Here is a 17,400-nt window from a genome sequence, read left to right as displayed (position 1 = left end):
TGAGTCTTGAAAACTCACCCTCTGAGTTGTGCATTAAAATAGTACTTGATTTGAGATAGTGTAGGTTAAAATGATCTGCTTTTGAAGTTATGATTATTCATTCCTGAATAACATTTCAACTACATCAGCTAGTGGTGCTATTGAGAATAGCTACCACTAGAACTTGTGTGTAAAATAAACAGGTGGGATTAGAATTACATGTTGTTGTAAGGCCATTTGATTAATTCAAATTGTTTGTACTTTGTTGCAATTGTTAGACTTTGAAGTTAGCCTTGTGAGTATTGAGAATAGCAACCCTCAGATTTAACATTGTTTAACCAGGTTTAATTATCCAAATCATATTGTAATGTGTTGTAAGACTATTTCATTTCTATAAATTGTTTGTCCTTGTTTGACCTTGAAGATGGCTGTTCTTGATGCATTCTCGATTTTCATAGCACCCTCAATCTAACTTATCTGGACCAGTCCAGGTGGCTGTTTCTTTACTTAATCCAAGGGGTAAAGTGGTGTAGAAATGCAGGAAATTTGTTTCAAATTACTTTTTACTTTTTTTTTTTTTTTTTTTAACTTTTTTTTACTCTGATTTTTTTTTCTCCCCCATTTTAAAACATAACCAGGTGCCCATGTTTACCTATATGTACAGGATGTGAGTATATGTTGTATCTGTCACATAATTTGATAAAAGTCAAAGTGTACTTCTTGAGACAGCTACTGGCTATAGATGTAGCTCACATACTGTAGCAAACAGTATACACAAAAGTATTTACTTCTATTTCAAAATGTTAAAATGAACATATTATGCTTTTTGTGATTTTTCTGTTATTCATATATTGTTATGATGGATATCTATGCCAAAACTTAGTTAACGTATGTAGCAATGCTTCTGTTCAATGCTTTGTATGGGACATTTTTTTCCACTGTGCCATGCATGCCAGTCTGCTCTGTAGCCTTGGCTGCTAAAGTTGTTGCTAAGGTTGTTCCATGTGCTGTTTGCATTGTCCACTCTCATATTTCGGATTGGATCACAGCTTGAACATGTATGGATGTATTTGAGAAATTGACATTTCAAGTAAAGAACAAGAAAGAACTGTGAAATCCTGCTACTATAGTTGTTGCAGCTTCTCAATTCAGAGGCTGAACTGAGAGGCTGCATAAAAAGCCAATATGAGTTAAATAAGGAGTTTTTTCTAACTGTAAATTTGAAGAGAAAAGAGGAGGAAAGATATTCCAGTAGAACCCCAAATAAAATAGACAGGTAAATGTGCATTATTTGTCACCTTTAAGCTGTTAATGGATCAAGTAAGGTCAGAGGAGAAGTGGGTTGTAATTGTGAGATGGACCTCGACTTAACTGTTATTTGAAATCAACTGTAAAGTTAGTCTAACATAACACACCTAACAACTCACAAACGTTCCTGTGGAAATGAGCGCTCCACTTGATGCAGCTATATAATGGAGCTGCAGGAGAACAAGCAGTAGCGTGGGCAGAAATCACAGTGTGGGTGGGCACAGAGAAAATCAGGTGGGCCTAGCCTGTCCAAGACCAATCATATTTAATAGGTTCTGAAACATATATATTAACCAAAATAGGCCTTATACATCATCGGAGGTAATGTTACAGGCACCAACAGGAGCATAAACAGCATCACACAGCCTGGCTCGGCGGCCACATAAACCACACACATGCATGTGCACACACACACACACACACACACACACACAAACAGATGGCAGACACAGCAACATCAGCATCCAATTGTACACCCAACAAAACTATACCCAATAAACAATAATACTGAAATAGGCAATAGGCTACTACAGTCTGACATTGTAAATTAGCTTACTTTTGATGATTACAAGACATGATGGCATGATGTACACTGAGTGAAAGAGGAGGGGCTGCTCAAAATCTGGTATTTGCGAAATGTGCTGCCACTCAAAAAATCCGACCTATCAACTTCATCATATAGTAAACAAGAAGCAATAAACAAGAATTGCTTCATTTTTATTGGTTGCGTAGTCAAATAATTGACACAGTATTCATTATCTACTATCTGCTATACACTGGATGATCCAGCCTTCTCATTGGGTGGGCATGACTGCCAACTGGGCCCAGGCCCACCCACAGCTACACACCTGAGAACAAGTTTCCAGTTTTTGTGTCAGTTTTAGGTTATAACACAGGAAGACCTGGGTCATCCCAATACATTCCCAGGCCAAATGGAATGTGCAATCCCTTCAGCATGTTATGGGTGTTCTGGGTCTGTCTCCCCCACTTGGACGTGCCTGGAATACCTCCACTGAGATGTATCCTGCTCAGATTTCTAAAACAACTCAGCCAATATAAGCAGCTGTTCTACTGGTCAATACAGCCACTTGTATGTTCTCAGTGTTTCAGTTTACCCAAAGCTCATGACCATAGGAAATGTTGGAACATACTGTACTGTACAGTCTTTTACAAAGCCTGTGTCAACTACAGACACATACTCTAATTCTGGCCCCTTACCTGATTACCTGTAATTTCCTGTTGGAGACTCTTCCAGGAACTACTGCCATGACAACAGAACCCCCAGGGTCACAGAGACATACAAACCCCTTCACCACAATAAAGTGATGAGTCACACAGAGGCAAACAAATAGACAATGTAAATGGATTTGAATGCAAACAATTGACTCATACTCTGTCTCTGAAACAAACTCTTTCTCCTTCAGTGCTGCTTATTATCTGGCAATGCATACCTCTCTCAAATATATCAAAAAGAGCACATTTTCAAAGATTCCCATTGATTGGTGAGAATGGCAAGGTGACTGCATTGATAGTTTTATTCACAACAAAGCAAAGCTTTGTAAAAGTCCAACATAATTATGACAATGGAGTCAATTTAGTATTGGTCTAAAAAATGAAATGACTTTCAGAGTTTGCTCACGCAATTAGAGGATAAAGTTTCAGTCTAAACTAAATCAATCATGAATTCATAATGTATTAATCAAGTGTGTGCTTATGTGTGTGAGAGAGAGTTGATAGTTTTAACACTAGCAAGTCACGCATTACAAGGAAACACATGCATTCAATTGATACAGTTCTTGGGTCATCTTGCACAAACTTTGTGAATGCGTGTGTTTGTGTGGTATTTAATTTTAGTTCTATTTGTGCCACAGGAAGGTGATGGAGAGCAACAATTTCAAGGTTAAGAAATAATAGATGTAATAGGAGGAAGGAGCCAGCCAGTGAATTTAATTAGTGCCCAGCTCGTGCAGAATTGCATGGAGCAGTCCTTCTTCCATAAGGAGAAAAAATAAAATCCTCATTGACACCAGAAAGACATTCTTCTCCCATATTTCCACTCTTCCTATACATTTCTCCCCAGTTTAAAATGAAGACACATTATGCAGCCATGCATTTTGGCATCTTGCACAGAGCTTTTATTGTGTTGAAAAGTGCTGTCACTGCAAGACAGGCTTTCCTCCTGTGATTCTCACTCCACGTGTCCCCGCTAATACTGGGGGAGTTACAAATGACTTTACAAAATACACACCCAAAGCAAATGTTTAGAAATGGTGCCAGTATTTGTGTGTGTGGGAGACAGTGTGTAGTCACAAAAAATACAACTCATGATAATCGTTCCTAAATATCTTATCTTGTGTGTACAATGCTTTTCCTTTGTCACTATAGCGATAGATTTGTCTCAATATTATTTGTGTGAACAGAATGACAATCTGTGTGTAAATGTGTAATCTGTGAATATAAAACACCTTCCACAAATACAAAAAAAGATTTGTTAACTACCGAAAATATTTTGCAAATATAAAACAGATTTGCAAATACACAAACAAATTCCACAAATTGAAAAAATAAATAAATAAATAAAATTATATATATATATATATATAATACAGGCTATATATGTGTGTGTGTGTGTGTGTGTGTGTGTATATATGTATGTATGTGTATATATATATACATATATAACCCATCATTGCTAACTTCGGGGCACTGGTAGCGAGAATGCCATTGAATCAGATCAAAAAACATTATTTTCTGATTGTTTCACAGTGGTTACGTTCCAGAGGACAAAAAAACACATCCACACTCCCACACACCTCCGCTCGACCCTGCAGCTGAACGCCGCACCGCCTGATTTGGTCTGAATACGGCCTTACTCCTAACCTTTTCCTCTGCTCTGCTCACATTCACCGTCACTTTTCTGACACTCACTCTCTTGCTTAACCACTCACTTGCTCACGTACTGCCCTATTCCTTAAAAGGAGTTGCCCTACCTGCAGTTTCCTAGGCAACGACACAGATGTTGACTCGCGTTTCGAAACAGCGCTACTCAGAGGCTCCCAGACGCTATTGATTTCCGAATAAATGGATATTTGGTGTTATTTTTGGCATTTCAAAAAATATTTTTGGGCCTGGCGGGGGTTCTCGTTGGCCTTGTGGCCCGCCAGGCCTGTACTATTATATGGGAAACACTGAGCCTGGTCAAAGACTTTGATAGTATGGCCGCTGGTGTTGATAGTTGTTTTTTTTAGAAATGTCGTATTGTAATTTTATTGCTTATTGTAAATATGTAGATTAAGCTAAATTAACTTTAGCTACTAAAATGGCATCTGTTGCCATGGCGACGGTAAACATTCATGTTGTGGATTGGGGGAGTGAATGCAGGGTGCAGGATTTATACACTGTAAATATGATTAAGAAGAACCAGAATTCATACCCATCCAACCAAGAGATAACTTGTGTCATTTGTTTTACTTACCATTGCGTTTATTGTAATCATCCAGTCCATTTTTTTGTTTTTAGCATAATTGGTGTTTTCTATATGTATAATCAGTTGGCAGTTATCTTCATTAGTCCTGTACAGCCACTGAGGGCCAGCCAACTCATCCTTTTTATTTTTCATTTATTCTTTCAGAATAAACATCTTTTCTAAAACATGACACTGAGTCTACTATCTCAATTCATTAGTGTAACATTAACAATGTTATTAATTACCTATGCTAATTTTGACAGGATATTTACTATAATAGTTGTATATGGAGAAGTGTTTTCCAATCAACTGGCACACACCCAGTGTCATGTCCCATTCGACTGGCTATTGCCGTTACACACTAACAACCAAAACTTTCAATGGCAGTTATGCTAAAGTATCATGTGTAAGAGTCTTACAGGTGGTAATAGTAAGGAGTATGTTATAATGCACAATATATAATACATAAATATAGGGGTTATGTTACATAAGCAAGTTATTCTTTTATTTTTGGTAGCATAAATAATATGTAATTGTTTAGAAACATTGTATTCTTAGGATAAAATTTTTAAAAAAAAGATTATCACATTTTATTTGGTAGGATCCAGATATTGACAGGATCCACCAACTGTAAGTTTTCAAGTAAATGTCCCTGTCAAGTACATCCACCGGTAACACTGGGTCAATGGTCGCCTTTAGGTGTTCCATCTGGTGGTCATTCAGAGGACTCTACCCCTGAGTGTTCCTCACCTGACCTCCCCAGTCAATTTAGGGGACCTCTAATGTCTGTGTAACAATAACAAGAAAGCACACTTATATTGTTTTTATTCTTAATACTATACTTCTGTTTTAATATGCTGTTATATATGTATATATAGGTACTACGTAGAAATTTCTCTACATATCTATTTACATATTACATATATTACATATTCCTATATCCACGTATTCCTACATACTGTGACATACATTGATATGATACATGCTGATATTTCTATGTTCCAGTATATATCTAAACTATTATTGTGTAGGCTATAGGTTAAGTCATTCTATTGTTATTAATAATAGTCACACTTGACCTAAGCCATAACCTGAATTGAAGACATCCCAAAAATCATCATTGGGATCATGAATGGGATTTTGCAGTTCTCCCATTGCCCACATCTGGTTTGGAGTCATGTTCTGTTCAGTCCTTAATGGATGGTTGTCCCAGCAGTCACTGAACATGTTGAGGCTGTGTTGAAGCTGTAGCAGGAACATATGCTGGCAGCACAATCAATGGGTACTGTTGCTGGGGTCCAGGTGTCTCTCATCCTCCAGCAAGTGCAGGACACATCTCTCCAAAACCTTTCAATGCTAGTGTAATTAGTAAAAAAATATGGGGTTTAAGATTTAAACATTTTCAGCAAAGCATTTAAAAGATGACTATATAACCATTTTATTGTAAAAACAAAACAAATCAAATTCATGCCCTACCACTAACTGTGCACACTTTTGCTCGAAATTAAGCTCCTACTGTCAGGCCCATGCACCGACAACATAAGCTGCGCCACACCAAAGTACTCCACACCATGGCCTGCTCACACTTTAAAGAAAAGAACTGTTCATGAAATGTACACATTCTGACAAACACAAATGTACATTTCATGTAAAAGCATTTTAAACAGCAGCTATTACTGAAACCTCCCATTTATTTTCCTTTTGTTAGAGGGAGAACAGATCAATACTGTCTATTCAAGATAACTTGTTATAGTCTATGGCCTTGTAGCAATCAAAGTGCTTCAATAATACCATAAAAGCCTCTTGTGGTAGACACTCTTAACAAACATACAGTTTTCCAGAAGCTGGGTGAGTAACTTGGTTTGTGTGATTACCCGGTTGCTTGCAGCTAGGCTCAGATTCAAGTGCTGATTGGCTGCAGCAGCTATCTGACTCACTGTCACCTTAAGCTTGGGGTTCTGCCACTAGGTGGTGCTAACATTGCCACTGCGAGTAGCCACTACTGAGATGGCAACTACTGCGATAGCAACTAGCTTGTGCACACAATAGGCCTACCTCGAGGGGAAACACCTTTGACGGAATATTTCAACAAACAGGTCTCTTCATTTCTGGTAAATCATTTTTAAAATATATGTTGGTATGATTGAGGAACAGGGCTTTTGTAATGTAGCTCTTTGAAAAATGTATTGTCCATGTGGTTCCCCAGTTGACTGAGCCCGAGTACCACTGGTATGGTATGCTTATTAAAATGCCCCAATCATGAAAAAGAATAGGCTGTTGCCTTGTGCTGCAGATTAGCATAACCATAACTGCTAACATACTACTAACTAAATCAACCCAAAACTGGTGTCATTTGTCGCAATGCACTGCTCTCACTGTGCAGAAAAATCTGGTAATTGTCATAGTGACCAGACAGATGCAGGGACAGGAAGCCGGTGTACGACCTGTAATAGAAATGCTCATGGTTAGTCGATAATAAATATATCTTTAGTATTACTTTAATACAAATGATTTGTTTAGTTCACCATTAGGTTATATTTTATATTAAAATTGTTTTTTTAATCAAAAAATTACTCTATATTAAAAAATATTTTTTTATTGAATTGCACCACGCACCCGTGTTAATGGCCTTGTGTGTCACCACGGGCAAGCGAGGCCACAGGTTGCCGACCCCTGCTCTAGCATTTCATTTCCTCTTTAAAGTGACTGGAAAGGGAACACCTTTTATGTCTTTGCCCCTTGCTGGTTATTGCTAACATAGCATCACAATGACAATTGCAGTTTAAAAAAAAAGAAAAGAAAGGAGGACAATTACCTGTCTCCATGAACTGACATAGGTACTCTGTAACTTGACTTTTGACAGCCACAGAGTACTCCTTTTCATCATCCAACAACTCCATGGGTCACTCAATGTGGTCAAGGATGGTCTAGATTAATAGTAGGTATAAATGGATTTTAAGATTCAAGATGTGGACTGATCAATGTTTTTTTTGTAAAACTATAGCTTTGTAACCATAAACAGTCATTTTGTCTAATAAAATAATTAAAAATTAATTTCAGTATCACTTGCAAAATGTGGTTACTTTTTTTCATTCTATTATATGTATAACCGTCTGGTCTCCAAATGTGTAGACACTGAAGCTTGCACAATTATTATTAAATTAAATATTCAACATGCCATGTTACCTTGGCACTACAAACTGTGGCAGAGTGTCATGGGAACATCATTGGCACCACATCTGCCCTCTCTGTTGGCGGTTGGAAACTTGTCTCCTTTAACTCCCTCCTGACTTGTTTAATCTGGCACATTGTATGCCCAATGACCTTAAAGATGCAAAATAGAGCCCGAATTATGATAATTATCATACTGAATATAATGTTGATCATAAGAATTATATGATTTCTGTTAGTAATTACTTATTTTTAGGGCTGATGTAGTGGAAACTGCTTTTCTGTGATCAAACAAATGTGCCAGTGAGTGTGCAAAGATAACGTTATGTCAATAAGAGACAGTTCCCAGGGAGTTAGCAAGAAAGCTAATCTGTGGTGTAGCATTTTGGTTTTCTGTGCGAGATGATTAAAGGCTGCCAGGCATATTTTTTATTTTGAGAAAAAGGCAAAAGATGCTGAGACAGTATTATCTCTAAGATAAGTCATACTTGTATTATCACCAAAGCATCAAGGTCATTCATGAACTCAGCAATAATGACCAAATGGTTGAATATAGGCACCGTTCTCTCCCCAAACACAGGCACCTTAGAAACAGCTGTAAATCCTGACACATATTTGGACTGTTTTTCTCCAGTCGACTTTTCTGAACTAATTTCAATGATTTGTTCAGCTAAACCATCAACCTGTCTTTTAGACCCCATCCCAACTAGGTTGCTTAAGGAAGCCTTACCCTTAGTTAGTGCTTCATTACTAGATATGATCAATTTGTCTTTAGTAACAGGCTATGTACCACAGTCCTTTAAAGTAGCTGTAATTAAACCTCTTCTTAAGAAGCCTACTCTTGATTCAGGCATTTTAGCCAATTATAGACCTATATCTAACCTTCCATTTCTCTCTAAGATCCTTGAGAAAGCAGTGTCTAATCAGTTATGTGACTTTCTACATAACAATAGTTTATTTAAGGATTTTCAGTCAGGATTTAAAGCGCATCATAGCACAGAGACAGCACTGGTGAAAGTCACAAATGACCTCCTAACTGCATCGGCCAAAGGATTTGTCTCTATACTTGTCCTGTTAGATCTTAGTGCTGCATTCGACACAATTGACCATCAAATCCTTTTGCAGAGACTGGAACATTTAATTGGCATTAAGGGAACTGCATTAAACTGGTTTAAGTCCTATTTATCAGACCGATTTCAGTTTGTACATGTTAATGATGAATCCTCCATGAAGGCAAGAGTTAGACATGGAGTTCCACAAGGTTCTGGACTTGGACCAATTCTATTCACCTTGTATATGCTTCCTTTAGGTAATATTATTAGGAAACACTCCATAAATTTTCATTGTTATGCAGATGATACCCAATTATATTTATCAATGAAGCCTGATGAAACCAATCAGTTAAACAAACTCCAAGCGTGCCTTAAGGACATAAAGACCTGGATGACCTGCAATTTTCTACTATTAAAGTTTTTGAAGTTTTTGTGCTTGGCTCTAAACACCTTAGAAACACATTATCTAATGATATAGCTACTCTGGATGGCATTACCCTGGCCTCCAGCACCACCGTCAGGAATCTAGGAGTTATTTTTGATCAGGATATGTCCTTTAACTCCCACATAAATCAAATCTCAAGGACTGCCTTTTTTCACTTACGTAATATCGCAAAAATCAGGCACATCCTGTCCCAAAAAGATGCAGAAAAACTAGTCCACGCATTTGTTACTTCTAGGCTGGATTATTGCAATTCCTTATTATCAGGCTGCCCTAACAAGTCTCTAAAGACTCTCCAGCTGGTCCAAAATGTAGGTGCACATGTACTGACTAAAACTAGAAAAAGAGATCACATTTCTCCCATTTTAGCTTTGCTACATTGGCTTCCTGTAAAATCTAGAATAGAATTTAAAATCCTTCTCCTAACTTACAAAGCCCTTAATGTTCAGGCACCATCATACCTTGAAGAGCTCATAGTACCGTATTATCCCACTAGAACACTGCGCTCCCAGTATGCAGGCTTACTGGTGGTTCCTACAGTCTTTAAAAGTAGAATGGGAGGCAGAGCCTTCAGCTATCAGGCTCCTCTCCTGTGGAACCATCTTCCACATTCGGTCCGGGGTGCAAACACCCTCTCTATGTTTAAGAGTAGGCTTAAAACTTTCCTTTCTGATAAAGCTTATAGTTAGGGCCGACCAGGCTCACCTTGGATCAGCCCTTAGTTATGCTGCTATAGGCCTAGACTGCTGGGAGATTTCCCATGATGCACTGAGCTCCTCTCTCCTCCTCCTCCTCTCCATCTGTATGCATTCATGTAACATCAATGCATGTCACTAACTTTGCTTCTTCCCCGGAGTTTTTTTTGTGCTGTCTCATCTCGCCGGAAACCCTGGGTTCTGGGCCGAGCCTTCGCGGTCCTTCACAGTCCTGTTGGCATCCTTCCCTGGCTGCTGCTGTGTCATTGACATTGTTGTTATGATTGTTGTTATGATTGTTGTTATTCTGCCCCCCCCCCCCCCCCCCCCCCCCCCTTCCCTCTTTCTTTCTCTCTCTCAACCCAACAGGTCAAAGTAGATGGCCACCCACACATATCCCTCCAAATCAAATCAACCCAACCCAGAAATGGCTGTTGTTGTTAGCGTGATGTCACGGTCTATAGTTTTAAACAATGGCGGAGTAATATTTTTAGTGATTAGGCTTTTTTCATTTGAGCACAGCTAGGTGTGCTGTCATGCTGATTTGAGCACATTCTAAATGTCTAGTTGACCAATCAGATTGCTTGGTCGGAACTACCTGTTGTATAATGTTTGATTATATTTTGATCAGAGAGAGACATAGAGATGGGAAAATGGATCCTACAGTGACAATTACATACTAAAAATCCCAGGAGCTGCATCAGGAGCCATTGTGGCAGTGTATGATTGTCTAGCCATACTCCCTTGGCATCTTTGATGTGCTCATCCAGATTGGCTTCCATTTGAGCCTCCAGGTGCCCTTCCATCTTCAGAATTGGCCATAGGAGTTTCCCCTGTTGGCTTTGGGAAAGCAAACACTGTGAGTGTTACACTTTTATCTGTAGCTGCTTTTGGAGGCTGAGGAAATGTTTTTTTGACCTCTTTTTGGTTTCGATCCGCCTCTTTTGAAATGCTCAGGAAAAACTCTAAAGTAATTAGGAAGTAGGTGGAGGAAGGAATGAAATGGTGAGTTAGAGGAGCAACAGCAGCATATAAAGAATGGGATAATGTTCAGATTGTCTGTATATGTTCTAACTCAAGTCTCAATTATCGTGATCTCCACCTGTATCCTTGAAGTATTTGGTGTGGCAAGGGAAGATGAAGTGGATGTACTCACACTGGCAGCAGCAGGAGCAGGAACAACATAATAATGTCCTCTTTCAAAAGGAGTAGGGCGAATAGGACAGGGTGGAATAGCTGCACTTTGGCCTTTGGCCCAGTGTTCTGCCAATTAATTTGACCAGGTTTAGCCTCTACATCTTTTAAGTCCTATTGGATAGAACTAAATCATCAACAGTGAAAAATAAAGCATGCAAGCTGAAAGACTGTGTGGCTGTTCCATTTTTAAAAAAACTTTTAAAACCTTATGATCAGCCATTAGGGCACAATGTCTTTTGGGGTTTGAAATAACCATTAACGTATTATAACTTCACTCCTTAGCAAATTAAATTGTTAAGCTAGCTAGCTACCTCTTTTAAAACCCTTGTCCATGTGCTGGTTGGTCAGGTACAATTAACTAACAGGTAAACTGGCAAACTAAAATGGTTATGTAGTCATCTTTTAAATGCTGTGCTGAAAATGTCTAAATCTTAAACATCATAATTTTATACCTATTACACTACCATTTCAAGGTTGTGGAGAGTCTGGATGTCAGTCACCAACATCTACAGTGTCATGCACTCGCTGGAGGATGAACACTTTACGGTTGGTTCAGGTCATCACGGGAAACTAAGAGGGATATTTTCTAGTAATGGGTGGACCGATTCTTTTCACATTATTGTTTCCTTCGAGTTGATTCACGTAAATGTATCGAACCTTTCGAGTTTTGATACTTTTTGCAAAATATGCCTTCAGTTTCTCCATGACACTCAGTTATAGTACAGGCACATTCGACAGCTAGTGCTGCCTGCCCCACAAAATTTATCTTCAGTGCATTATCAGTCATCATAATAAAGATAAAATATTAATTTAAATGCATTGATTCAGTATTCCGCTTGTATATAGGTAGGCTATATAAGCTCAATACGATGTTACAGAAATGTGATGTGACACTGACCAACGATCTGTCTGTCTTTTTGAGGGGCAAGTAGGAGACCTCCTAGTTCGAAAGAGCAGCAGTTCGTTCAGTCTCATTCAATTTAACCTGCCGTCTGTCTTGACTCAAGTCTGATTAAATCACTTCTCGTTCACTCATATGTCCTAGTTCGAGAGAACTGCTCATTTGATCTCGTTCAGTGAGTAGCTGCCAGGCTGTTTCGACTCGAGTCACTCACTGACGTTCTCGTTCAAGACAATGATTCCCGCTCATTCATTGGTGCTCATTCATGTTTTGAGCAACTGCACCACCGTAGCAGGCAGGCAGGCAATGTGAGCAGTACCCTATGATAACAGTGAGTGGGTGTGGGTGGTATGAGTGGGAAAAGTCCAGGATTCATGAGTGCTCAGTACATATGACAGGCTGACCCGGTACATACCGGACACTAAAAAGATTAATTTAAAAAGATTTGTTCGTTCATGTTTGCCCATCACTAATATTGTCTACAAAATAAAATGTGATAACTATAAAAGAGAAGGTTGTACAGGATTGTACCCAAAGAAATAACATTAAAGCTTCTGCATCAGAATGTCCTTCAAAACACTAGGACCCAAGGAATGTCTTTTCAAAAGAAAGCATAGTTAGATAATAACATTGTTAATGTTACACTCATGAAGAGTGAGACATTATACTCAGTGTCATATTTTAGAAAAGATAATAGGAATGAGTTGGTTGGCCCTCAGTGGCCACACAGGACTAATGAAGATAACTGCCAACTGATTATATATATAGAAAATACCAATTATGCTGAAAACAACAACTAGACTGAATGATTACAATAAACGCAATGCTAAGTAAAACAAATCAGACAAGTTATCTCTTTATAGGTTGGATGGGTATGAATTCTGGTCTATCTACAATGTATCTTAATCATATTTACAATGTATACAATGCTGCACCCTAGTTTTATACCCCCAACCCGCAACATGAATGTTTACTGTTCAACATATTAACAATGAACAATTAAATTACAATACTACATTTCTAAACAAAAACAAATATCAACACCAACAGCCATACTATCAAAGACCTTAACGAGGGTGCCAAGAACCAAGAATAAATAAAAAAATAGAAAGGATGAGTTGGCTGGTCCTCAGTGGCTAGATAACTGTCAACTAAAGAAGCAGCGCAAGCCCACCGCTTTAGGGACCTGAAAGTTGCCTATAAGCGCCCTTGCGCCTTTCATACAGTAATATATATCAAAGTGTGTGCTAGATAATATACATAGAACAAATAAACACACACTAATACTGTGCCACATTAACATAATAAAATAATGAATGCAAGTTATTTATCGCTGATGATTTAAAAAAAAAAAAAAAAAAACAGCTCATAGAAAGACTGCATGCTTTGACTTTGGAATGTGGACATGACATCGTCACAAGTGGATTTTTGTTCGGACTGGCGGAAAGTTTGTCTCAAAACTCTGTGTGTGTAAAATGCAAATACACAAGTGTAGAAGACAAATGCCTTTTTGATTCACAAATAAGAACTGGATTAACAAATGCCTGTTTGAAATCTGTAAATGTCAGGAAGATATTCACAAATGCTTTTCATTTGTTTGTAAATTAATTTAATGTTTTCACAGATACTTTTTTATTTGTGGAATTAAGCAATTAAGCTAAGGAAAACAACCTACATGTATTTTATCTTTAACTTATGAGGACTTGAAGTTCAAACTAACAGACTAGAACTCTTCTTGTATGGCCAAATATCTGGAGTACACCTTTCCATAACGCCTCCCTCTGATGAGTCCTAATAGCAAAGTCACCTACTAAGAAGCTATTTTAAAAAAGACAGAAAAAAAGTTTTATTTCTACCAGTTGACTTTTATAGATTGCCTCAAATTCATAATAAATGTCTGTTCTGTTCAATAGAACCATATTTTAATGTATGACTGCGATGGCTACTTGATATTTTACAAGCCATTCATCACTCAGCATTATATTTCTACAAGTATGTTATTTTACAAATCAAGTCTTAGAAAAGAAAGAAAAGAGCTACGCTGATATGTATAATAAATCTCTATCTATTATAAACCTGAGCCTGCATCTATCCCACAATTTAAGTATATACTATCCAGGTCCTGATGTGCCTTATGTTTTGTTTACTCATTTTACTTCAGTCAACATCATTTTACGCACTTAGGTATTGCTTTGCTGTTGCCTTTTTTTATTACTTATCATTATCCTTTATGTTGTTCTAAGTGGCACCCGCATCCACACAGATCCTCCTACTTCTCCTCTGATTTTGCCTCATGTCTTCTCTATTTAACTCCCTCCTCTCCACTCTCTCTAGGTCCTTGTATTAGCCTTGGGATATTTCTGTTTGTATCTTAACTGGTTTCACTTACTCTGTTTTTTCTTTCTCTTTTCTAAACTCACTGCTCTCCCTGTTACTGTTTATTTTTTAGTCTTTCCTTTACTGCATCAGCTCCATTTCCCATTATATCTCTCTGTCACATCTATCACTCCACCATGAGACCCTTTCCATTTCTGTAATATATCCCCCACCATCTCGTGCTTGACCCAAACCCCTCTATATATCCCCTGCCTCTTCTCCCTCCTAACTTCCATCCTTTTCATTTTGTCTCTTTCTGTTTCATTTATTTTCCCATTCCTTCTCCCCCTGTCTTTCTACTGTTTTCTCCCCTATTTATCTCCATATAGCTGACCCTTTAGCTGCTACTGGTGAGCCCTGATCCTTCTCTGGTGTCTAATTAATAGAGTCCTGCTGAGTGACCAGCTTTAACCAGCCCCACCACTGTCCCAGCAGGTCAGTCGGTTTAAAGAAAGAAGAAAGAAACACACACAAAATACAGTACACACACACACACACACACACACACACACACACACACACACACATACATACACAAAAAGCCTCAATTAGACACAATTACACACTGCCCACAGACATACACACTATTTTTCCCACTCTGTCCCCCTTACACACTCACACACATTTATGGATTTCAAACATTATTATCTAATGTCTCTACAAAGCTGATAAGTCATTAGCATCAGTAGATTAGTACCACATAGTAGAGATTAAAAATGGGAAGAGCCATTGGGTTCAAAACAAACGGCTGGAAGAAATTAATTTCCTTGATTAGAAAATAACTAAGAGGACACTGGCAAATGAAAGAAAGGTATGGAGACATTCATTCTTCAGAGAGTATTCATCTGAGGGAAGAAAATCTTTGTTGTTGTAGATTAAGTTATATATTTCTGTTCATGGTTTGTGGTGCTCAAACCCTTGCAACTTAAAGGAGTTAAAGGGGATGTATCATGCACATTTCCATTTCCATTTATTTTCTGTGGTTCTACTGGAACATGTGTAAACAAACTGACATCATCACAAGGGGGAAGTAGCAGTAGTGAAGGTGGGCACAGAGAAAATCAGGTGGACCTAGCCCGTCCAAGACCAATCATACTTAATAGGTTCTGAAAGACATGTACTAACCAAAATAGGCCATTACACTTGCTTAGATGCACCACAGTTTAATCATACAAGCCTTATACGTCATCAGAGGCAACATTACAGGTACCAAGACAAACACTAACAGCATTGCATAGCCTGGCACGGTGGCCACATAAACCGCACGCACACACTCTCTCACACACACACACACACACACACACACACACACACACACACACACACACACACACACAGATGGCAGCAACATCAGCATAAAATCCAATTGTAAACCCAACAAAAACGATATCCAATAAACAATAATACTGAAATAGGCAATAGGCTACTACAGTCCGAAATTGTAAATTAGCCTACTTTTGATGATTACAGGAGACGATGGGGTTTGGTGTTGAACACTGAAATTATTTCATTATAGTCCAATGCCTCAGTCAGTTCTCTTTCAAAGGAGAGCAAGGACAAAGAGTTCAGTCTGTATGTCATCATTGATGCCCTGACGCCAGTTTTTATCCGACTGACATTTGAAAAGAGTCTTTCAACACTTCAGCTTGTTGCTGATGCTGATGGTGAAAGGGTTGAATTAGCAGCCATGAACGTCTCGTTATTACTTGGCACTTGTTGAAGAGAATCTGGTGCAGGAGTAGGTGTCTGGGTTGACAATGATGGCTGAACTTAAGCTGAATTCTCTTCGTCCTGCTCCTCATGACGTCTTTTTGTGACTGCTTTGTTTCATCACGGTTTTTATCTTAACCTACATTGAAAGCAGCTAACTAGCGGACAGTAGGTTTCTGTTCCTCTGTGCAATGTGCAGGTTGTACACTGATTTAAAAAGGAGGGGCTGCTCACAATCCAGCATTTGCAAAATGTGCTGCCACTCAAAAAATCTGACCTATCCACATCATCATATGGTAAAAAAAGAAGCAAGAAACAAGAACTGTTTTGTTTATGTTTTTATATTTATATTGGTTGTGTTGTCAGTAATTGAAACAGTATTCATTGACTGCTATTCACTAGTTGATCCAGCAACAAAAGAAGCCTTCTCATTGGGTGGGCATGAGTGCATAGTGGGTGGGCCCAGGCCCACCTAGGCCCACCCACAGCTACGCGCCTGGGAAGTAGAGATAGCATTGCAAATGAAGCGTTCACAGAAGGCTAAAGCCTTGGCTTTTAACTTTCAGGGAACATTTTTTTACATACTTTGAGTGTTTTTAATAGCCCTGAAGAATCAAGAAAAAAATCAAGCAAATAAATGAAAGTAAAGTATGTTGTTAAGCTGCTGAAGGTCTGTGGTCTCTACTAAAGCAAAGGGGTAAAACAAACAAACAAACAAAAACCACAAATTCAAGCTTGTACATCAACATTTGAAATTATGATGTTATGCAATATCCATATAATCATTGTCATTAGTACTGCTTTAGTTGGACTTGTTTCACTAGTGAGTTTCTGAGCAACTAAGCACAAAATATCTTATTAAAACAACTAACAGCTAATAGGAGCAAAAGTTGCCTAGCTTGCATAAACACTACACTACACTACACACACACACACACACACACACACACACACACACACACAGACATACACACACACAACCCACACAGAACTAACTATGCTTGGCATGTCAAGAGCATGTGACAATTTGTGGCTTCAGTGGTTTCCATTAGGAGTTGATAAGATTTGAAATGAATACAGCTTCATTTTAATCTCACAACCAT

General features: G+C 38.4%; 1 long non-coding RNA gene across 2 annotated transcripts; it reads right to left on the bottom strand.

The window, feature by feature from the left end:
• Positions 1–5,610: 5,610 nt before the first annotated feature.
• On the bottom strand, positions 5,611–8,074 carry LOC121899296. 2 transcript variants are annotated; one of them, XR_006096674.1, is made up of 5 exons: positions 7,940–8,074; positions 7,569–7,680; positions 7,370–7,459; positions 7,130–7,197; positions 5,611–6,109 (listed from the first exon to the last, which is right to left on the bottom strand). It is a non-coding gene; the product is annotated as an uncharacterized LOC121899296 (long non-coding RNA). The 2 variants fall into 2 exon arrangements; XR_006096673.1 differs by having other exon boundaries at positions 5,611–7,197.
• Between the last annotated feature and the right edge of the window lie 9,326 nt (positions 8,075–17,400).

The sequence above is a fragment of the Thunnus maccoyii genome, chromosome 6, assembly GCF_910596095.1.
Source record: "Thunnus maccoyii chromosome 6, fThuMac1.1, whole genome shotgun sequence".
Classification (NCBI taxonomy): domain Eukaryota; kingdom Metazoa; phylum Chordata; class Actinopteri; order Scombriformes; family Scombridae; genus Thunnus; species Thunnus maccoyii.
This window is presented reverse-complemented; position numbering and strand designations above follow the sequence as displayed.